The sequence below is a fragment of the Carettochelys insculpta genome, chromosome 6 (genome assembly GCF_033958435.1).
Source record: "Carettochelys insculpta isolate YL-2023 chromosome 6, ASM3395843v1, whole genome shotgun sequence".
Lineage (NCBI taxonomy): Eukaryota > Metazoa > Chordata > Testudines > Carettochelyidae > Carettochelys > Carettochelys insculpta.
In genome coordinates, this window is record NC_134142.1 from 60762896 (window position 1) to 60786411 (window position 23516).

A 23516-nucleotide genomic window follows, 5' to 3' on the forward strand; every position below is an offset into this window, starting at 1 on the left:
TGATCTCACCCATCTAAGCCTCAGAGTGAGAGAAAAATTACAACTAATTACAAATGGCTATAAAATTACTGAAAACATCAGGATATATACTTCTGCTATTAATTAATACAATAGCATACAAAATGAGATGAGGGCCTCTTTATGCTAGGCATTGTATGTACATTCAATAAGAGACCATCTCTACTCCCACAAAACATATAGGCTGTTGACCTAGAAGCAAGTGCTGTATATACCACTGAAAAGCTGAGACTCTCCCCATCTCCAGTGGTAAACCTCCTGTTTCCAGTCCATATTGAACCTTCACCCTGCCTGCTGGTCACTGCTGAATACTGTCTGTCCCGAACATGGCCATGGTCAATGTAAACTTATGGGTGGGAGGGAGAGGTAGAAGGGGAAAGTAGGGCATGGCATTTAACATGTAATATAGAAAACGAGGCACTTGTTTGGCAGGGTTTGGTTTTGTTAATGGTAGATGTCTGAAGCTGCTCAGAGATCTGCAATATTGGCAGTATGGCCTAGAGCAGGGGTCAGCAACCCCGGCACAGGTGCAAAGAATGGCGCATGAGCCGATTTTCATTGGCACGTGAGACTGGAGCTCAGCCTGCCCCTTCTCCCCATGCAGATGGGAGCTTGCTCAAAGCCACACCACCTGTGGATTAACAAAAGAGCAGCTAATGCTCCCACCACCTAAGTGGTAAAGCTCTGCATCTTCATTTATTTTTTTAATGAAGCTGTTGTAAGTAGGACTATTACAAAGTATCACTGGCACTGGGACCATACATAGACGTCAAAAGGTCAAATTTCAGCACTGCCTCAGAAAGGTTGCCGATCCCTGGCCTAGATATTGTGGTAACAGAAGCTCTCTCGCTACCTTAGACAGACAGTCCTGCAGGGAATACAAGCCTAAATCAAAGCCCACTGAAGTCAACAGAAAAAAAAGACTACTAAATGAGCACAGCTTTAGATCAGGTGCTTGGTGCAGCTGTCAAAATGCCTAGTAAAACGTAGTTTAACTATTTAAATAAAGCTTATTCCATACTTATAGTAAGTCATGGCAACAGTTAAGCCCAGCTAATGTTGTCAGAGAATTGCATCACATACAATTTCTTTGACATTATATTCCTTTAACTAGTATCAAAAGTCTTTTTTGGCATTACATCTTTCACATCAAACAGCAAGACTTTGTCACCAATGAGGAGCTTTGGAACAGAGGAGAAGAAGAACCGGTTGACATTGAAATCAAGAGCAGAAACTGGGAATGACTAGGCCACACTCTCAGAAAACCATCACCCAGTGTAGTCCGTCAAACTCTCACATGGAACACGCAGGGAAAACGCAAAAGAGGAAGACCTCGGATAACATGCAGGTGGTCTACTGAGACTGAAGGACAACTGGGGTACTCCTGGAGCCAGCTAGAAGTTTTGTCCAAAGACAGAGTGAAGTGGAGGAGACTTGTAGATGACCTGTGCTCTATGTGGAGTAGAGGGTTAAGTAGTAGGAGAACCCTTTCATGGTGCTTTGAGGACCATTTGACATCTATCAATGTTCACTTTACATGGCTGGAGTGGGGGACTGGGAATCAGACCTCTTGGCTTTTGTCCCCAGTCCTGCCATTGACTCTTCCAGAGTCCTTGGGCAGGTCACCTCTCCGGCTTTGATTTTGCCTATTTGCACACTGGCATAATACTTTCTTTGTAAGGGAGTTGTGAAAATGCAATAAGTGTTTGCAAATGGCTTTGAGATACTTAGGTGAAAGAGACTAGTACAAATTTCAGTATCAGAGAGACAGGAATTGTGACTATTCTTCAAGAATGATCCTCCCTTCCTGTGCAATTTAATAAAATGCCAGTCAAGTCTTTGATACCCAGCAACCCCAGGACCAGGAGGTTATCACATATTCAAATATTCCGGATAGCAGAGAGGTATGCCTAGCAATGTGTAACACTAAGGAAAAACAAGATTAGATATTAAGAAACAAAAATGTATGCAGTGTACTTTATTAACCAACCACAGTAGTAAATTTTTCTGTATTTGTATTTATTTTCACTGTACTATACTTATGGAAAACGCAGGTGAAATTTACTTGTGGCTAAAATGCCAGTTATATGACAGTTCTGGATGATCGAATGCTGGATATGAAAGAGTTTGCTGTACTTCAGAAATAGACCAGCTCCCCGACTGCAGCTGTTGCAACATTCACTGAATTAACATGCTCTCTATTTTTATGTCAGTGGGCTAATGCCCATTCAACTGAATGGGAGTTTTGCCTGTATCAGGGGATGTAGCCTCAGACCCTTTGACACTGAATTCCAGTAAAGGACACAACTCCTCCATTTGGCAAGGAGTTGGAGGCCACAATGCAACTTGTGAGCATTTGTGTCCTCAGCCAGTCAAGTTTCATCTGTTTATGTTGATCAGGAGTCTTCATTTTTTCTTAATGTTCCTGGATGCACACACAGCAAAGCTCATAACCAAGACCCAAAACCTTCCAGCAGAGCGGAAGGGGAAAACTATTCAGCTGACTTTATATTCAAAAAGTCTCTTTGGCCAAGTCTACAGTAGAAGCACTATGTTGGTGCACTCGTACCAATACAACTGCACCAATGCAGCCTGTCTAGTAAAGATGCATTAAACTGATAGGAGAGTGTTCTCCCATCAACATGACTACTCCACCTTCCCAAAAGGCTCCTGTAGACATAGCTCCAGCGTAGACAGCGCTTAAGTTGAGGTAACTCGTGTTGCTCATAGGCAATGGTCTGCAATCTGCAGCTCTAGACCTGTGTGCGGCTCTTTGAGGACTTCTTTGTGGTTCCCAATGCTATAACTGCAAAGTAAAACAAACAAAAACAAACAAACAAACAAACAAACCCCTCCTGATTATTTTCAATAAACAGTGAATGTCTAAAAGCCCAATGAACAACTCATATCTAAATAGCAAACTATATGTGATCTGGAAACGTTGGATAATTTCCCTCTGGCGTCCTCCAGAGAGAGAGATAGAGAGAAGGTTCGGGAGTAAAAGTCAGGGAGACAGTAGTATAAGCACACACATGTAAAGTGTGAGGAAATAGAATATGCACGAAGTTTGTAAACATCCTGCAATAAACATGTATCACATTCAAAATCATTGTGTGTGCACTGCTCTTAAAATAGGGTTACAAAAAGCCTGGTTTGACATTATCTGTTCAGGGCTCTCATTCACACACACTGTGTCGCTTGAATTATTGTTTTTTACTGAGTGAGAAAAAATGGCTCTTCTAGCTATTTTGGGAGCTGACCTCTGCTCATGAGGGTGGAGGGAGGGGTTTTTCACACCCCTGAGTAACGTAAGTTAGATTGATGTAAGCGGTTGTGTAGACCTGCCCTTACATAATGAGATCTCATTTATAAGCAAAGTTACAAATTTATTATTATTATTTACATACTACTATAGCACTGTCAGGTGTGGCAGGCTCTTTACAGCATCCTGAATATACCAATCTGAGTACAAATTTGGTGTGTCTTAACTTCCTGCCCCCACCAAACACAGGGCCCACCCCAACGCCAAGGGAAGTTCTTCCAATTATTTCAGTGGGCTCTGAATCAGATCCCCTTATAGACCAAAGGTAGGAAGGACTATGATACAACAGGAACAAGTGTGATGTAGGGTCATAGTAAATAAAATGCATTATGGGAGTGATGGATTTGGAGATGATTTTCAAAGGACATTTAGAAATTAATGGTTTTTGAGAGCTCCTCTCAACTGCATTAATATTATTGTACTTTATTGTTTAAAACGGAAATACATGAACTGAAATACAACTTCAAAACTTCATCTGCTGCCACAAACAGGACCTCACAGCAGAACTTGCACTCAGTCACTCTCGCTGATTGGGTAACTGCTTAATCTTCATATTTGAGATTCAGTTTATTTTATTTTAAAAGGTTAATTAGAACCCAGACACAAGATCCAGACCAGACCCTATAAGATGGTGTTTGGAATTGGAGCCTGGATCGGATCCTAATTCTGCAGCTGCCTCAGCCCCACAGCTGAATTTTGCAATTCAACTGTCTCTCTCAAATGTTACACAGCACCTGTTACCTCATGGGATTTGGATTAAAAACAAACCATTTCATAATTTCACAATCCCCACCCCGCACAATGCTCAGGAGAACTGCTACCATAACAGCTCACTGTCTATCATGTCTCAAATAACCCTACTTCATTGTCATACAAATAATCAACCAAATGTCTGGCTAAACACACACACACACACACACACACACACACACACACCTTACCTTAAGCCCTGAAGGCAGCTAAGCCCTAGTGAACTGTCACTGTTTTAACCTGTTTTGGTGCCGATTTTGCATACATTTTGTTGTCAGTTTCAGAATGTCCTACTTCAGAAAATAAGAAGCGTCACCAGAGGATAAGGAACAATGCATCCATCATAGGAATAAAACTATGGAAATAGCATCATGTGCAGGAAATCACATCAAGACATAGCATTATGTGCAGATGATGCAATATTTTTGTCTAAACCAAACACTTACCTACAATTAGTTGCTATACAAATTCAGGACTTTGAGCATTTAAAGCTTATGGATTTAGAGTAAATTATTCTAAACCTGAACTATTATTTATACATTTGCCAGACTCTGAAAAGTCACTCCTCCAAAAAACACTTTGGTACAAATGGGCATAGAATTCTATCAGAGAACTGGGAATTTAAATTTCAAAACAATTTAGAGGAGAACTGTGATTTAATTGCCAAACCACTACTTCAAATCTTTTTTCATTTACTGGTGTGCTGGGAGAAGTTTGTAATTTCTTGGTTGGGAAGAACAGCCACAATCAAAAATGAATTTTCTGCCAAGGATATCTTTCTCGTTTCAAAATATTTCTGTGGTTATTCCAGAAAAAACACACTAGCAAGAATATAGAGGATGTTGTTACAATTTACATGGAACAATAAAAGACCAACAGTGAGACCAAATACCTTGTACCAACCCATTAAAGAGGGTGGACCAGCTGTTTCAAATATTCCATGGTATTATCAAGCCAGTCAATTCAAAATGGTAGTGGACTGAGGGGCGCACTAACTCAGCCAAACACTGGGTCTTTACTGAACAAGACATTGCAGCTAGGCTACCATGGATTAATAAAAAGTCATGCCCACCAAAACTTTACACACGTCCTTTGGCAACAGGTACTGTATGGCTTTGAGATAGAACTATAAATGCGATAAGCTCTTTTCCCTCACCAGTGACCCCCCACTGCTAACAATCCAGCTCTGAACCCAAACTGCAACTATGGAGCTTCGAAGACTGGGACAATGATGGAATACATGAAGCTGGCCAGCTATTCAGTAAAGAAGCTTTCCTAGCTTATTTAAGAGATCAAAACTAAATGTAATTGGCATGGTCTCGCCTGGTACCAATACTTTCATGTGGGCATTGTCTCTCAGTTTTCTACAGAAAGCTAACTTTAATAGAAGCAATGGCATCTTCTCAATTAGGAAACAAGTAGTATAACTTTTGCATATGAATATTTGCAGACAGATTTCCTTACCCCCGCTCTAACTCCACCTCCCAAAATGTCCATATTTAATACACTAGGAAAAGGATAACAGAAAAGTTTTGAGCATGAGCTTTCGTGAGCACAGACCCGCTTCATCTGACGAAGTGAGTCTGCGTTCACGAAAGCTCATGCTCAAAACTTTTCTGTTAGTCTATAAGGTGCCACAGGATCCTTCGTTGCTGTTACAGATCCAGACTAACATGGCTACACCTCCGACACTAGGAAAAGGATGTGGATTGAACAGTTACCTCAGGAGAAAGGGGTTTGATCTGGAAGAAGATCAGAAACTTGAGTCTGTAGATAAATAAAAGAAAATGTCTTTATGAAACTGAATTAAGGTACATCACAGTAGTCAGGTTAAAGAACAGGGAAACTGAACGGGGAAACATCCTGGAAAAATTGTGGTAAAAAAGGATATTTGATGCATATATAGTCATTATGTCAAGTGATTTGAGTACAGGAATATGATCTACAACAACATCACAATTGAGGGATATGTATTACCAAATGCCACTTTGGTAATCTTCCTAAAGCTTCATATCAGAAATGGTCACACAAAAATAAAAGAACAATTCATTTCTCATCTGCTATTAGTTGCTTGGCTACTGGTAGCCTCTCATTAGAAAAAACCATGCCATAGAAGAATGGTTTAAAAATATGGGAATGGAAAAATTTATATACCAAGCAAAAATAGGCAGAGGACCTTTTAGTTAATATTCAACATACCTTTACCTGCAAAATAAAATAAGTAACCAGTTCATCTGTCTAATTTTTTAAATACTGATGTGTGTACAGCTATATCCTGTTAAATGTGTGCACCAAGATTTCATTCAGTTCAATAAAATCACTAGAAATGACATTGTAATGATACTCTGCACTATGATAATTCCCAGTTAAACACAAGATCCAATAAATATATCCCTTTATAATGTCTCTAAACAAAAACTCACTGCTTTAATGATTGTTTTGTTTCTCAAATTTACATGGCAGAGATTTGTAAACTTGCTAAAGCTTCTTAAATAAATACCTTTAAAACAATTATTTCTGGTGATCTCTCTCTGCATCCAAAAGCACTATACCTGGGTCCCAGGTCAATTATGGTTTTAAAAATAATCATACCGTACCCAGAAACAAAGTGAGGATGAGGAAGATCACCTTTCATTCCAATATCTGGACTGGAGAAATGCATTTTTTGTCCCATTTCCAATCACCCTTTTTGAGATGTCAACTCAACAGAACCCATGATTGATTTTCCCCTTGTTTGACTGCAAACAATGCATCTCCTCTATGTCTCACTGTGATTTTAGTGTTCCACGGGGCCTGGCTGATTTCAACAATGACCAGTGGTACACTGCTTACACTAATGTACAAGTTTGCAGAGGACAGAGCGTCCACTTCACGTCAGTGATGGGAAAAATAGCAGCATCAGAAAACTCATCCTGACTACAAACAAAACGTGCAGCGTTATCTAGCTAACAGGATCTGTCCAACATCATCTTCTAAAACTCTAGGCCTTGCAAGCTGCAATTCAGCACATTCTCATCAAGATAAAGCCTCTAGGTTAACAGTGCATTTCTCAAGCCTAGCGAAGGAAAGCAGGTTCTATTGAGACAATCTGCTAGTGCAGGGGTGGCCAACCAGTTAGGAACTAAGACCCATGGATAGAGTGCAAAGAGCCACATATTATATATTTATTTATTTTGATCTATCTACATACAGATAGGTAGGTAGGTAGGTAGATATCTAGATAGATGGATAGATAAAAATAAACAGTGCTTTTTTTCTAAAAAATGAGGAGCCAACGTGCAGCCGGCTCCCTGTCCCACCAGTGTTCCCGTGGCTAGAGCTGCCAAGGGGAGCTCCATGACCCTGCTGGCTCCTCGCCGTGAGGCTGCTGGACCCCTGTGCCCCGGCCAGTTCCCCAGCACTGGAGCTGCTGGTGGGGCTTGGAGCCCCAGGGCTGCCGGGGTTCCCCTGGCCTGGCCAGGTCCCCAAAGTTGGAGCTGCTGGTGGGGCTCCACACTGCAGCTGACTCCCACCTGCGGGGCTGGTGGGGACCCCGTCACCCAGCTGTGGATCCTGGCTGTGGCTAACCAGGTGCTCGTACGGCATACCATCCCAAACCATCCCGTACCATCCCAAACCATCCCGTACCATCCTGTACCATCCCGTACCATCCCATCCCATCCCAAACCATCCCGTACCATCCCAAACCATCCCGTACCATCCCAAACCGTCCCGTACCATCCCAAAACTAGCCCTGAAAATAAATACATAAGTGGCTCAATGCCCTCTCCCTCCCCCAGAGCCAGGCCCCCCCATTGCTCTAACTCAATGCCCCACCTCCCCAGAGTCAGGCACCCCCAGCCCTTCCCCACTGCTTTAACTCAATGTCCTTCCCCTCCCTCAGAACCAGGCACCTGCAGCCCCCTACTCAAACTTGAAGCCAATGACTCACCAGAGCGGCCACCGCTGCTTTCACATGCTTCTCCCACCAAGTGCTAGGGCTTGTGTGCAGAGAGGCGGACGGCTCTCCTGGGGCACAGCTCTGAGCAGAAACCGCACTGAACTGCTCAAAGAGCTGTGTGCAGCTCAAGAGCCATGGATTGGCCACCCTTTCGCTAGTATTTCCCTAGTCCCTGGGAGGTGCACAGCCACAAGATGGAAGGCATGCGGTGTGCACAAGTCCCAAAGCTAGTGAGCTTCCTAGCAAAGGGTTGTTGACCTGATACCAACTTGTTGGTTAATATTAAACATTGCGGAGGTGTTGTTCATGAGGACTTGCGCCCCCTTGCTCTTCCAGGGGGACCGGAAGGGCTAGCAGGCCAAAGGAACTGCTCTGAGCTCCCGGACAGCAGCAAGAGCCATGGGAAGCAGAGTGACCCAGCAGCCTGCTCCACTCCATCCCCCATCTCCCAGGAGGGTCGTCCCACTTCCCACTGCTGCAATTTTCAGAAGTCCTGAGTATATTTAAAGGTATAGAGCAAAGAAAAAAATCACATACTTAAGGAACTTCCTTCCCTCTATTGCGAGGAGCACCTTAAAGCATTCCAACTAAAATAATTCTTGCAAAACGCACTTGCTTTTTATCATTCGAGTTCTTTGATTTATTTCTTTCCACTCAAAAATGAAGGCTAGTCAGTTTTACGCTGTCCCACGTGCTTGCTTAGCGCAATACTCTATACCGCTGACAAGCAAAGAGAACGTTTAAAGGGGGAGAGGGCAAGCCGGGGGGAAGTGACCCTTTGCTACAGGTGCTGCCTGCGCCCCGTGCCAGGTAATCCTTGCCTCTCCCATCCATAGCATGGCTGGGGCACCTGCCGCGGGGTGCCCAAAAGCGCAGGGCCTGGGACAACCAGTCCACCTCATCCTATGGATAATCGGACAGCTGTGTGTGTAAGAGACACAAACAGACAGACAGATATTCTTTTCTACTTCACCAATACAGCTTCTGTGGAAACAATCTTAGCTCTGGTCCTTAGACAATACTCAAAGAATGTGAAAACTTAAAAAATGTTCTAGAACTTTTACACTTTTCCATTGGTCACTGGAATGCTCTGGCTCTCAGGAGTAATCAGTGTTCATCAGACCTTGAGCTCTAACTGTAGGAAAAGCTCTGACTGACCCAAGTCAGGGCTACAGGTCTGAGTTATTTTCTGTTGAAGTCTACGAGTGAATTTTGTTTTCAGGGATAGTCGTTCCTACACAGTAGCTGCTTTCCTTGAATAAACTGATAGCTATTAACTTGGAACAGCCACTATAAAAGGCCCACAGGGAGCTTTCTTCAAGACAGCTGTTTAGTTTAAACCTGACTGCTCCAATATGTGTTCTTGCATCTCATTGCCTTTACAATAAGGAAAAACAGAAGAGGAAAGCATGTCTAAACTAACTGTTCTGGGTCCTTTAAGGTCTCTTATTTGTGGTGCTGTCAATGACAATAGAACTACAATGGCTAAAATCAAAAACAAAACACACTTTAGATTACAACAGAATGTTTATGTTAAATAAGCAACTAGCCTGGTTGTTGGCTTGAAGTTCACACGCCAAAGCTCCAGAACACTGAGAAACAATGAAACCACCTGATGTAGTGTTTACTCTCTTATTGGAGTTGTGGCTCAGGCCACCAGTTTTCAGAAGAGTCCCCAGGTTTTTGGCTGCCCAACTGGAGAAACACAGGGGCTGGATTGCAGGGATACTAAGCACTCACAGGATATATCTTCTCTAACCAGAACATCAACCCCAGGGTTCAGTTTTGTGCACCTAGTAGGGATGTGTAAAACTGAACTATCAGGGGTCAAAAACTGACACACACACACCCCAGACTCGAAGAGTAAGGATGTCCCTATGTAAGGACAGCCAGGTAAGTTGAATGTAGACAAGTTGATTCTAGCTATGCCACTTTGATGTCTGTGGAATGCTCACAGTGACCTACTGGAATCTGAATCACCACCGAGAAGCTTCCCTTCCTGTTGACGTCCTCGGTGGCAAGATGGGCTGGCACTAAAATGGGAATGTGGGCTCCGTCTCGTCTCCCCTCCCTGCCATTTGGGAAATCCTATGTCTGCAAAGCCAGCCACTATGTCATGCACGTTTCCCAGAATCACACCCTACGCAGCAAAATGTGATTTATTTCCCTGCACCCTTGCAGCAGTCCAGCACCAAAGGTAGACTCCAAACTGACTTGCAACTGACCAGTAGCAATCAGAAGTTGCCAGCTTCCACAAGCAATTGTCACATGCTTTTCTACGGAGATGGCAGCTCTCACTTTGGTGTCCTTGTGCTGCAGGTCAGGGGCCAGCTCAGCACACAGCTCCAAAGAAGGTTGCTTTATGCCTCCTATAGTTCCAAAGCCACTTGTCTTAATTCCACACCTGCATGACAATGAGATTGCAGAAGTCAGCGCTGGTTTCCCTAGTCCAAAACAGCCAACTGGGCACACTATTAGGCTCCTTCAAATTTTCTTCCTCTATCAGTAATTTATACCTAATTCATAATTCATAAGTAATATCGCAGAGTATGGTACCATATCTAGGCTGTTCCCCACTCTGACACTGAGTGAAGAAGGTGGGGGCCCACAGGAGACCTTAAGAACACCTTGTTTCTATAGGCTTCTGCTTAAAAGCTTCTCAGGGTCACAAATTCCCTGACTCTGGGAAGTAGCTGCCACCATCCAGCCCCTTTTTAAAACCCAGGATGACACACTTGGGATATGTCTCCCTGTGGGGTAACTCCAAGCTCTTAACCCTCCTTTAGGAAAGGACTTGAAAACAAAGAGGGAGGAATTAAGCTGCAGTCTGATAGCTGACCTATCAGTCTTAGGCACGTATATACATAGACCCTTCTCTAGGACTCAGGAATCAAAGCATTGCCTTTAAACAAAAAGGTAATTTATTAACAAAACAGAAGTGTTACATGATAAAGCATACTTGGTTGCTAGGTGTTGCAGAGCAACTAAAAAAAAAAAAGTAGGTTTAAGCACAGAGAACTACTTCCCTGGAATTCAACTTAAAAGTTGAAGTACACAGGGGGGTACATCAGTCAACCTGAGAAGTCCCACAACACACGCAAAATAAAAGAGTAACCTGATTGCGTCTGACTCAACATTTCCTTTCTACTTACATACCTGTATGCCCAGATCTTCTTGTGGCCTGGATATTTACTGAAATCCTTCAGCCCTGGTCAGGATTAACCATCTCTGTGTCTCTCCCTCCAGCCACATGAGAAAGAGTCCTCAGCAGGTAACTGCTTCAATTCAAAAGATCCCTCTCTCTACCCACTGCCTCACCTGTCTGCTTGCCAACAGACAACCCACTCTCTCTGGGTTTAACCCTTTACAGGTTTTCGTTCATTACAATACCATAATAAACATAGAAGAAGAGTATTTCCCTGAAGGTTAAAAAATAAGGGGTCATTCTAGTCTGCAGGTTAAATGCTTATTATTCTACTTTTAGTCTTCACCTGGCTCATTGATCCTGTAACTCTTTGAGTATCAAACAAGTCATTGTTAATCAAGAAGCACTGTTTACAGTTCCATCTCTAAGGCCAAGTTGGGTTTTGCACTAAAAGCAGGGACGCTATACTCTCCCCCATCCCTGAACTAACTAACTAAATTACAGCCCTCGTTCTTTGAGTACTGAATGAACTTTCGGAGAGCTCACAAAGAAACTGGTAGGTTAGTTTTTGAGTTAAAATTAATTAAGAAGTGGGATCTGTAAGATATTTAGCACCCCGCACCAAAGAGTTTTTTGTCCTGAAGGATCTCACCTAAGACATCCAGATAGTGCAACTGCAGAGCTTCTTAAAGCAGCCATAGGTCTGTAACAGGAAGTTTTCAAAGTTAGTAATTGCAGTGTTTTTAGTTAAAATACTTACCAAAAACCCATTACAGCCTAAATACAAACAACACTATGCTAGAAAGAAAGACAGTTTTGAGTTATAGAACCAGAAAAATGCATCTTAATCTAATAAACTGCTATTGTTTGGCACTCATAATACAGTCAGATTAATTCCATTTTTCCTTAAAGAGTTGTTTTTGAAACTTGCTTACAGGCTGATACTTTGTACTTTGTGAGCAGAGTGCAACTTTGTGTTCAACTAATTTAACAGTCCGTGAGAATCTGGATTTATAATGGAAGTGGTGACAATTAACGTCTTTATTGATACACCATATGAACATGTGAAACATGTCCTGTGACATCCAGAGACAAACATGAAGGCAGTGTAAAAGCACTGTACACGGTCTTTAAATTCTGCTGATCACCACGCCATCCTCTCAGGCAAAGTATTTGTTCCATCAAATGCAATGACAATATACCTTTGCCCAAAGACATCCACCATACCCTATGCCGTTTTCATTTTTGTGAATAACGTAGTGAAACACTCGAAGAGTAGAGCCCCAGGCAATAACCCTCTGTGCATCGGTTTTCAGATGCTTACAACAACAGATGTTTGAAACGCAGAGTTACTTCGGTCTTTTGTCTCGAAGCATAAGCATGACTCTAAGAATTCCCTAAAGAGAGACACAATCCGGCAAGTATCCAATCATAGATGCTTTGTTTATCGGATATGAGGCAGATCTGCGTATAGGTCATCAGCAGTGAACTTAACCATGTTATACAGACAAATCACCTAAAATTTCTTTTATTTTGCCAAGTGTATGGTGAAGCCTTGTCCAAAATGGGTAAAGGGTCAAGTATGAATAATGGATCCCTCACAAACTGATGATAGAACACTTACTTTCCAACCTAAATTTCTTTCATCTTTGCCAGCAGAACGAGGACAAGACCCCCAGGTATGGCATTACTTCCTGCTAGTAAAATCTGGCTTTCAGATGCTACTGCATCAGTTCTTTTCATGTCACTATAGCAACTATGTCAAACAAGTCAGGGAGCCTGAGCGACACTTTTTGGTCAGCACAGCATCCCATAAACACAGAAAGGCGTCTGTGTGTCACCACTTTGGTATGCTCATATGAGATAGTCTGCACAGCACACATCAATTTCTTGCAAGTGTTCATGATTTGACTTAGCTGTACTAGCTGAACCTCTTAAATCTGGTACTCTCTCATTCGACGACATCCGTGGTCAGGCAGGACCACAGATGTTGCAGGACCAGAGAGTCCTGTGGCTAGGACTGGACCTTTGTCCATGGGGCAGTGGCTGGGGCCAGGGCAACGGCTAACACACTGGCCTGGGCCAGAGCTAAAGCCCTTGATGGCCCTGCTGCAATGTGGGAGTATGGGGGTAGAGCTCCCTGCCCCAGACAGAAGCCTCCACCTGCTCATGCCTTGTGGCAACCGCGGGACGCCCAGAATCCCCAGGTGCTGGAGACTGGAGATGTCTGGGGTAGGAGCCTTGGACCTCCCCTGGTCTGGCAAATTCTGTTGTTCAGGCTCTGTCAGGTCCTCACCATGCCAGACCAAGGAGGTGCAACACGTACTACATTTTGGAAGGATAGTTAGCATCTGTCAGTAGGGTTGGCAACTCTGACTGAAGCTATTCTGGGTGATTCCTTCCCACGCCCCAACATGACAATCTTATTTTCCTGAAGTACCCCCTTACAATCTCCAGGATCGCTTCCAATAGTCACTGGGAGATTGAGGTTGATTCTGGGAGACCCCTGGCCAATCCTGGAAGGCTGGCAATCTGTCAGGAGTCTAAGTCCTATGTTATCTTGCTTTTCTAATAACCAGGCTGTCTTAAGAACACCACCATGCCCATGGCCCCTTGCTGTCATGGAAGCATTGTCAGGCTAACACAAAATCCGCAGAAAGATCTGTTTTCACATGAGTCCAGTCTGCCACGTACTTATAAAATCACAGCTGGGCAATTTGCAATGTTGCATCATGTCCGAATGTTGCATTAATATGTGTTTTGATTGTATCATAGTTGTCTCATAAGCGATCTTATGATGATTAGGTCCAAATCTCACAACTTGGAATTGGTTGGATTTAGAGCACTAAATCCAACACTAACTTGGAATGGGCCCCCAAAACCTGCAGTTAGTGCTGTTGATACCAATCTCTGGAATGAGTGCAATGGGCTTGTGGACATTTTGGTATCTTTGTCTAATGTGAGATACCTCTGACCAATTGACTTGGAGAGTTGTATACAGTAATCCCTTGATTTGCGTGGAGGTTGTGTCCTGGGCATCCTCCGCGTACATCAAACTTTGCGTAAATCGGTGGGGGGGAGATCCCCAGAGTTTCCCTCACTGGGGAAGCAGGCAGCTGGGGGAATTGGGAGGGAGGGCAGCCACATGGTCCCCCTGGCTTCTCCCAGATGCGGTGCACACAGCTGCTTGCAGTGTGGTTTCTCCCAGCTGGTAGAAACTGCGCCGCAAGCAGCTGTGCGCCCACTGGGCTCCCCAGGTAGGGGAACTGGGGGCAGTTTCAATTTGCACTTGACTTGCATTAAAGTGAGTTAAGCGCAAATCGAATTTGTGCTTCTCAAGGGTTTACTGTATGTTTGTTTTTATACATTTATGGTTTTTGAGGTCGTTCTCTGTAAGATTGAAGATACATGCAGTTTGCATTCACACTGCAGTAACACTGCAACCCCTTTCTTTCAGAGCTATTCAGCGGCAAAATGAATTACAGGTAAAAGAGAAACAAATCCTGCCGCTTGCACAGTGCAAACTGTGATTGACACCTGGCCTCTGTCTAGTCTGATCCAGCTAAATATGCCCATTAGCCAAACCAGTTTGGTTTGACCTGGAGATTTCATCACTTGAAATAAATCTTTAATTAAAAGGTTAGTTTTTCCTTTCTGGAGACTCCCTGGCAATCCTGAAGGGCTGGCAACCTCACTAACAAAAAGGGTCTGGAAAAGCAGTAGGGCACAACGTCAGAATAAAACATGACAGATAGGTGATAAAGTCACATGATCAAGGTTTGATGAAAGCTAAAGCCCAGATCAGCACTGATATTTTTAGGCAACAAAGTCCCATAGATTTCAGTCAGATTTAGACACAAAAATGCTTTGAGCACCCAGTCTTCTCCCGAGGCTCTTCGCGTTCCGTAGGGGGAATGGCAAGAGTCCCAAATCTGTGTACAGGGTGTCTTTGTCACAAAAGCTTGACCGACCCACAAAGAAGTGGTAACCTTTAAAGGAAACCTTCCCCCCCAACTCTCCCTCTCTCTCTCTCTCTCTTTTTTTTTTTTACTGCCATGCTATGTTCCTCCATGTCTGGGCAGATGTGGGGATCCCCCTTGTACAATAAGACACCAGGTAACAGAGATAGAATTGTTACATGTTTCACAGAAACATCTCTTCCCTGCAGCAACAGCACCCAATGGAGTAGGAAGGCATTGGGAACTGTCCATCTTTGACCCCGTTGACAGGAGGAAGAACTTCAGGGGTGTGTGTGATGAGTGCAGTACGAACTGCCTGAGACCATTTAAGAAAGCAAAACGATATATGGCCCAACTAGCGGCCATCAAGAGCTTCTCAGAGTTAAGTTCCACTGGAGAGAATAAATGAAGAGTCACAAAATTGTAGGATAAGGGGTATAGATCCCTCTCTCCTCTTGAAAGCCAAGTATTGGTGAATTGAGAGGTATAAAACACTATCTGGGGAGCCTAGGAGTAGCAGGTTACTACTTCGGACAGCTTAGGACTGAGATCCAGGGGAAGTGCAGGGACTAGAAAGCAAGAAACAATCTGTGTGGCTCTCTCATCACCAGACAGTCAGCAGTACAAAATGAACAGCTCCCATCTGCGTTACGCAAGGGCGAGATGTCGGCTCCTGACACAACCACTGATCAATAGCTGTAAACAATTCCAAACCTCTTAACGTGCATGCATGCACTTGCATGCGTCCAAGCACCTGTAATACTATAGCATGGAAATGGCCACAAACGGTTAACTAGTAAAGATGTACAGAAAACCAAGTTTCCTCTGACCACAATCTGGGCGCTTTGCCAGAAAGTAATTTCCTCTTAGTTCGGGCGTCTCACCAGAGAACAGAAAACCGAAGGGGTATGCTAGCCAGCCCGAAAGGCTTTTCTTTTTCCCTTTCCTAGGCACTGAACTTCTCTCCCCACTACTGTCCGAAATTACAGGTCAAGGTGACCGCTGCAAATGCCGCGAGAACGCCTGCTGGCTGTTGACTGGAGTTCAGCACAGTTAGATAAAGATATCAAATTCAAAGCATGAAAGACTATTCCTTCCGTGTGCTGAAGTCTCCCAGTGGGGGAAGACTGTTAAGGCAGCTCACAGAGACCCGTGGTAAGAGCTCTTCTCCTCCTGCTGTTGCTGCTGCTCCGGGAACCGTGTTGCCTTTGGCACAGGGAAGACTTTGGAAAGTTACAGACTTTCCTCTTCTGATGGATGAATCTGCTGTTTTAATTCTCCCCGGGACGAAATCACGTAACTGCTTCGCACGGACTTTTCGGGGGACTCTGGGACCACCACAATGGGAGGAGAGAGGCTCAGCCCCTTTCAAGGAGGCTATAAAGCCAGGGCATGCACCCTTTCCAGTCATCAGAGCAGAGAGGGGGCTCTTGGAGAAGGCTAACACAGGATGGGACTGAAAGCACCAGGCAAGGACATGGGCACAAAATAACCTGCTCTCCAGTGCAGATCAGCTGAGCACGCAATCTGAAGAAACGCACTGGGACCTTTTGCTGAGTGCAGGCCACCCTGGAAACAGCCAACGGATCCATAGACTGTGAGGAAACTTCCAGGAGCTCCGGGGAGACACACAAAGGAGGATCCTAGATGGTTTGGGTGCCGAGTTGGATGAACAAGACAACCCTGCCAGCACAGGGGTCACAAGTGGCTCCCTAGACTCGCCCCAGGACAGGTGGCCAGGCCCCCAGAAGCACCATGGCCCTGGGAGGTGAGAGCGGCGGTGGTTGCCCCAGAGAGCCAGCTGTCTGCCTCCAGGGCACAGCCCGGCCAGCACTGGTCCTAGCCAGTGCCTTCTTCCTCTGCTTGTGGGCAAGGCGGTGCCTGAGGACACAGCACAGGGGCCCGCCTGGCCCCTTTGCCTGGCCCCTGCTGGGTAACGTGTTGCAGCTGGGCCGCTTGCCCCACCTCACCTTCTGCAAGATGGCTCAGCGCTACGGTGACGTCTTCCAGCTGCAGCTGGGCCGGTGGGCCGTGGTGGTGCTCAACGGCGAGGCAGTCATTCGCCAAGCGCTGGTAAGGCAGGGCAGGCAGTTCGCCGGCCGCCCCGACTTCCCCTCCTTCCGCCTGGTGTCGGGAGGGCGCAGCATGGCCTTTGGGCGCTACAGTCAGCAGTGGCGTGCACACCGCCGCCTGGCCCACTCCAGCCTGCGCGTCTTCTCCACCGCCAGCGGCCGCAGCCGGCGCCTGCTGGAGCAGCACGTGGCAGCAGAGGCACAGGAGCTCATCCACGGCTTCCTGCGGCGTGGTGCTGGCGGGACATACTTTGACCCCTGCCCGCTGTTCACCGTGGCCAACGCCAACGTGATCTGCGCCCTGTGCTTCGGTCAGCGCTACAGCCATGATGACGATGAGTTCCGGGCCCTGCTTGGCCGCAACGATAAGTTTGGGCAGACGGTGGGAGCAGGCAGCCTGGTGGACGTGATGCCCTGGCTCCAGGCCTTCCCCAACCCCGTGCGCCACGTCTTCCGTGACTTCCAGGCACTCAACCGGGAGCTACATGACTTCATCAAGGCCAAGGTGGCCCAGCACCGGCGCACCTATGACCCACGCCTCACTCGGGACATCAGTGATGCTGTCATCAGCGAGATTGAGCAGGGTGGTGGAGGGCTCAGCCGGGACTATGTGGAGGGCACCATGACCGATATCTTCGGGGCTGGCCAGGACACCACTTCCACTGCCCTCAGTTGGGTCCTGCTGCTGCTGCTCAAGCACCCACAGCTCCAGCACCAGCTGCAGGTGGAGCTGGACCGGGTGGTGGGCCGGGGCCGGCTGCCCACGGCTGAGGACCGCAGCTGCCTGCCCCAGTTGGAAGCCTTTATCTATGAGACACTTCGCTTCAGCAGCTTCGTGCCGGTCACCATCCCACATGCCACCACCTCAGATGTGGAGCTCTGGGGCTTCCATATCCCCAAAGACACAGTTGTCTTTGTCAACCAGTGGTCGGTCAACCACGACTGGCGCAAGTGGAAGGACCCACATGTCTTCAACCCAGCCCGGTTTCTGGATGGAGAGCAGAAGCTGGACCGGGACCTAGCCTGTAGCGTCATGATCTTCTCCATCGGCAAGAGGAGGTGCATTGGTGACCAGCTCTCCAAGTTGCAGATCTTCCTCTTCACCGCCATCCTCCTGCACCAGTGCACCTTTGAGGCCAACCCGGCCGAGCAGCTCACCATGGACTGCATCCACGGGCTGGCGCTCAAGCCCCTACCCTTCACTGTCTCTGTGAAAAGAAGAGATGCCCCTCAAAGCTGCCTGGAGGGCAATGCCCAGTGAAGAACACCCTCCTCCAACCCCGCAGGTGCTCCTTGGCATTCCATGGGGCACGCCAGGGGCTGCCCTCAGTGCACCTACACTCAAGCAGACATTGCCCAATGGGGATGCTCTCTGTAGAGCTTTTAGGTAAGATTGATGCTTATGTTTTCTCCCCCACATAGGCCAGTTACTTCCCTTCCCAGGAAAGTCAGAAGTCCCTTAGGGTGAATATCTGTTACCTTGTCCTTGAAAGCCTCCAACCGGGGAGAAGGGAACTGAAAGCCTCCAGCAGAGAGAGTTGGACAGCGACCCTTCCTGTCCACTAGCCTTGCTGCTCTGTAGCAGCTGTGCCTCCAATGTAGTTTCATTCCAGTTCAGATTGGTCAGGACAACATGTGGAGCCTGGGGAGATTGTAACACAGCCCTTACTGCCGGGACAGCGGTAGTCACCCCGAGGCCTTTCTCCAGGGCCTGAGTCTCAGCGATTTTTGCTTGCTAGAGACCAGATGCTTCTGATCTCCTGCTGCAACGGGAGCATTGCCCCAACTCATGCATGTGTGTGGCAGGGATTTGAAAGCAGGAGGCTCAGCCTGGGGTGAGAAGGATTGATAGAGAAAAGAACCACAGGCTTTTCCATCTTTTGCCTCAATTATATTATTGACCTATATGGGGCAGCTTATTTGCACTGCCCCTCATAAAAGCCCCAGAGCGTCACAGCAGCTCATAACATGAAGTGAAGGGATTCAGGTGACAATGATTTCTCCCAGCTAAAGTAGACTGAAGGCATGTGAAGGGTGCACTCCCTCCACTAGAACTGCGCACACAAACCCACCAGCGGGCAGTTGGTACTCGCCTGCCCTCAGCATTTTTGCATTCTGATTCAGGCAGTGCCCTATCATTTTCCTGGCCCCGGAGCTGAAACTGACATTTGGTTGGGTCTTAACCGGTTAATATGATTTACCGGATGCCTTGCAAGAGCCTGTGTTCAGCCTCTGAGACACTGACCTTGGGGAAGGATCAGCACGCCTAGAAGCACTGCAGGCTGGCAGGGGGCTTTGCCTTCTGCTGAGTCAGTCCCTGGGGAACAAGTGTACATCTAGCTCACTTGTTCTACTGACTTTCACTCTCAGCAGGAGGCAAGTTCAAAAGCGGAGTAGCATTTCCTTCCCGGCAGCTTCGCCGTTGCCTGGCAAACCTCGGGGTGGGAGAGCTTTTAGCTTATCTAGATAGTGCTGCCTACTGTGATATTTTACAGGCACCCAGTCTCTCTCCCTGGAACACTAAGCTTCAGACAGATAAATATATTTGTTTACTGTACTTCCCTGCGTTATCCTTTTGTAATACGAATGATTTCCATTTTAATGCATGGAAGAACAAAAACTGACCTTGCCCCTTCTCAATAAAGTATCTTTGGCACGAATTTATTGAACTGCTGGTTTTGGTTGGTTGGAGGAAGGAAATGGGGAATGAGGTGTAATTTGTACCTAGAGTGTGAGGGGGTGGGGGTGAGTGTGTGTGTTTTTGTTTGTTCCTAGCCTGACTTCAGTAACCCAAAGGAGAAGGATATTGATAGGGGACACAGTTTTCCAACGCTTTCTGCCCACTGACACGGCAGGAATCCCATGGGTCGTGTGTGAGCGAGGGGAAGCAGAGCCTGCCCCCAGTCAGCATGACGTGACATTCCCACCATCTCCAGAAAAGCTCATTCTACCCCGGGGTGGGTGGGGCAGTGTGGAACGAGGACGAGGTTGTGCCTTCCTGTTATTAGCAATAGGGCCATCTCAAACTCATGGTCCGTTTTGGTAAACTTCAGTCATTGGCTTTTTAAAATCTTCAATGTCACAGTTTCAGATATTTCTCTCTGAAGGGTCACAGTGTTGGTAACCCTGAGAGTGGTAAGCCAAAAGAGGGCTGGGGGGTGGGGTAGGGCTGCAAGATTATTGTAAGGGTGGTGCAGTACTGTCACCCTTCTGTGCTGCTGCTGACAGAGGCCCTGATTCATAGCTAAGCCAGCAACACAGACTCCAGGGTTGCCTGGCATAGTGGAGACATCATCTTGTGGGAGGCAAGACCAGCCTTAAGGGTGGGTGACTGCCCAGGAGCCCGTGGTCAACAGGGCACTGTGGGACCCCTCCCCATTCCAGCCAAAGGTCCTTTTAGCCCCCAAGCACTGGGCCTGGAGCCCCAGAGGACCTGACTGAGGGCCAGGACCCCTGAACATTTGTCAAAGGCGGGAGCCGCTGGTGTCAGGGATAGGGCTGTAGGCCAGGGCTTCCTTAACATGGGTGCAGTTTGGATGGCAGGGGCAGCATCATCCTTGCCCCCACCCCCACAGTAAATCTTACCTTTCCACCTCCTAAACTGTAGGCTTGGGGCACATACAGAGGGGTGCTGGCAGGGGCTGTGCTTCACAGTGCTTCCCCCCTGCACCCATGAAGCACAGCTGCTACCGGCCCTGCCAAGAACTCCTACCACGCACTAGGCTCCAGCTGCTAGTCCCAGGAATGGGACTTCCTCTTTTCCCCTTGCTGAGCCACTTCTGGGTTGAGTCCGGCTCACCTCTGGGAACTTCCCCAGCTGTAGGAAGCCCTGTAGCTGCCCCCTGTGATGTGATGGGGAAAGCAAGTGGAGCAGACATGCAGACCTTGAAGATGGGGCAGTGTCCCAGAGATGCATCTGCCCAATCCTGGGAGCAGCTTGCACAGAAAAAGAGTTAAGACTTAGCTTCCCCCACCCCTGCCAGGACTAGAAGCTACAGCCTGGCATTAGCTGGGAGCTCCGGCTGGGGTGCCCCAGCCCTGCCCTCATGGACAATGCCTGAAGGCTGGGCATTAGCCCCAGATGCTCCCCAGAAGTAGGAGGGCTTGCTGGCACCTGGACTGTGGTCCTGTGCCCTGTTCCGCCCAAAGGGCCATGCGTGCTCAGTCCCCAAGGCCTCTGCCACTCACGCCTCTTGCCCCTCCTTGGCCCTCCCAGTGGCTGCTCAGACCCCTCTTTGTCCCCTCCCTTGATGCCCCCCCACACCACTTGCACCTCTTCACTCCCTCCCCTGATGACTGCAGCTGCTACTCATGCCTTTTTGCCCCCTCCCCTAAGGGCTCCCTGAGCCCCTCCCCTGCACACCAAGGAGTGCTGTTTGGGGGGCAGGGGAGCCCAGGGGACGTGGCAGAGCAGGGTTGGGCATAGAAGCAGTATAGGTGGGGCAGGGGGGAAGAGGACAAGCAGGAGTGCAGGCTCATGGTGGAGCATGGCCCTGACAGTACCACAAAGATGACAGGTTGGCCTGCACTTCGTCTGTCTGGGGAGGGTTAGCTACCCTGGCCTCTTATAACCGCTGCCCATGCCCTCCCCTGGCAGACTGCACAGCAGAGACCAGGATTCCTGGTCCATAATGCACTGTGAATTTTTAGGGCCCTATTCACGGCACTCCTACAGCGAGCGTGGGGCACTATGCAAAATTAAGACAGGGCCTCTGCTTTTGCTCAGACACAGACAAAACTATGTGCGGATGCAGGTTTGTGGAGGAGGGGAAATTGTGTGGTAAACGCTCAGCAGGGCTCATGCGGTCAACCCCTGTTAAGGGGGAGACAAGGGGCCGGTAGGTGCAGGAAAACAGGGCTTTCCAGAGCTCACAGGGCAGCACTGAAGCAGGCACAAGTGTAAAGCAGGAGACAAGAAACTGGTAGGCTCCGCCCCTTCCCCCAAGCCCTGCCCCATGTCCTTGCCCCAAGCCCCCTCCCCCACAAGGGACATGAGGCACAGGATTACCTGAGGATCTAATGGGAGTGTCCCCCTCGTACCCCCACCTGGCCCCTGCTGCAGCCAGAATGGCCCATCTCCCAGCCCACTGTCCACTTCACCCTGACGGGGGAAGCACAGTGTGCTACAGATGGGCTAGGCTGATCTGGTTCCTGCTGCCATAATGAAGCCCAGCACAGGGGGCCAGGAGAGGGCAGCAACACAGAACAGAGTAGGTGGCTTGGGGGCGCTGGCTCCCGCTGCCACAGTAAGCAAGGCGTAGGGGAGCAGCCTAGGCCGCTGCCCTGTGCCAGGCCCTGCTCGTAGGATGGTTGAAGCGGTCATCCCTGGGCAGCTGCCCTAAACCATCCTATGGCCAGAACAGCTCTGGTAGGAGGCAGAGGCAAAACAACCCCCCAGCACAGCGATATTCAGACTAAAGCTCATGAGTTCCAAGTTTCTGTCAAGGGTCACGTGGTTGCTTGCTGCACCTGAGATTAAAACATCACCTGTCTGCACTGGCCCCTTGTTGAACATGCAGGTGTGTGTTTTAACCCCCCAAACACAGAGCAGGCTGCCTCTCTAGTGCAGTGTTTCTCCAACTTACAACACTGGCGTACCCCTTTCGGGACCTCAGCCTTACTGTCATACCGCCTCTCCCCCTGCTTTTCTCCTGATTTTCAGTACCGTATTTTCTGCCACATATCCCTTGAAACCTTTTCATGTACCACACATGGTAAGTGTGCCACACTTCGGGAAATGCACTAGAAGATGTCTCTATGAAAGGAAGATTCAGCCAGCCAAAGCTCCAGTCAGCCTTGTAAGTTGCGTGACAGAGAACAGACTCATTTCCTGAGCTTGGGGTGGCTACCCTAGTCAGAAGGAGGGACTGCACAATTGACTCACCCTGGTCAAGCTTCAACCCATCTATAAACTTTGCTCAGTAAACCACAGAATTCAGGAACGTGTATTTGTTGCCTTTGTTATCACTCTCCCTTTCCTATGAGTTGCTGTATAAACAAAACAGCAGGCCCCAGGAACACCAAACGCAAAGTACAGAAGGGATTGTAACTCGAGAGAAGGCTTGGAACAGCTTTTGCTGTGTGCAATTGTCACCGGGTTACAGTGAGATTCTTAGGCCCTGCCTGGGGCTGACTGCATGGTGCCCCGTAGGATCCCATTCTCCCAGCGCTGTTAGTAACTGAAACCTAAGTTCATGCTGAGCTGTGCAGCTTCCCATTAAGCTCTGTGCAAGGCTGCAGAGTGGGGAGATGCCCCAGCTGGGGGCAGAGGGAAATGTCCCCACCAGGTCCAGCATGGAGCCGCTGCAGT

General features: G+C 47.6%; 1 long non-coding RNA gene and 1 pseudogene across 2 annotated transcripts in view; one reads left to right on the forward strand and one right to left on the reverse strand.

The window, feature by feature from the left end:
• Positions 1-11842, reverse strand: part of LOC142015370 (uncharacterized) — a 44077-nt gene extending 32235 nt beyond the window's left edge. The window contains exons 1-3 of one of the 2 annotated variants that reach the window (XR_012646140.1): positions 11828-11842; positions 5812-5857; positions 2674-2824 (exon numbers count right to left, since the gene is read on the reverse strand). This is a non-coding gene — a long non-coding RNA (uncharacterized LOC142015370). Of the gene's footprint in view, positions 1-2041; positions 2825-5811; positions 5858-11827 lie in introns of those variants that run through there. The other variant, XR_012646139.1, reaches the window with a different exon arrangement.
• Positions 11843-16077: 4235 nt separating this feature from the next.
• LOC142015371 (cytochrome P450 1B1 pseudogene) lies at positions 16078-19860 on the forward strand (annotated as a pseudogene).
• The last annotated feature ends 3656 nt before the right edge of the window (positions 19861-23516 follow it).